Raw genomic sequence first — 284 nt, 5'->3', positions numbered from 1 at the left:
TATATATATATATATATATACAGTATACACACACACACACACACACACACACACACACACACACACACACACACGGAGAAAATGTGTTGGTTTCCCCTCTTAAAGAAAAAAACACAGTGGTTGCAGAAGTAACTGTGGAGTCTGACAAAATAGTACCGTAGACAATCCATTCATTATTTGATGTGCTTAGGCCAAACAAAAAAGATGAAATTTGAAATTTCAGCATAGGGTTGGTCGGTCGGACAAAGTTTTTTTTTTTTTAATTTTTTTTTTTTCCCATCAAA

The 284-nt window shown here is 34.2% G+C and overlaps 1 protein-coding gene across 2 annotated transcripts in view; it reads right to left on the bottom strand.

Moving 5' to 3' along the window:
* ppp1r12c (protein phosphatase 1, regulatory subunit 12C) overlaps window positions 1–284 on the bottom strand; it is a 28,141-nt gene that overhangs the window by 23,262 nt on the left and 4,595 nt on the right. The window lies entirely within an intron of this gene.

Source organism: Hippocampus comes, unplaced genomic scaffold (genome assembly GCF_001891065.2).
Source record: "Hippocampus comes isolate QL1 unplaced genomic scaffold, H_comes_QL1_v1.1 scaffold280, whole genome shotgun sequence".
In the NCBI taxonomy this organism is placed as follows: Eukaryota; Metazoa; Chordata; class Actinopteri; order Syngnathiformes; family Syngnathidae; genus Hippocampus; species Hippocampus comes.
This window is presented reverse-complemented; position numbering and strand designations above follow the sequence as displayed.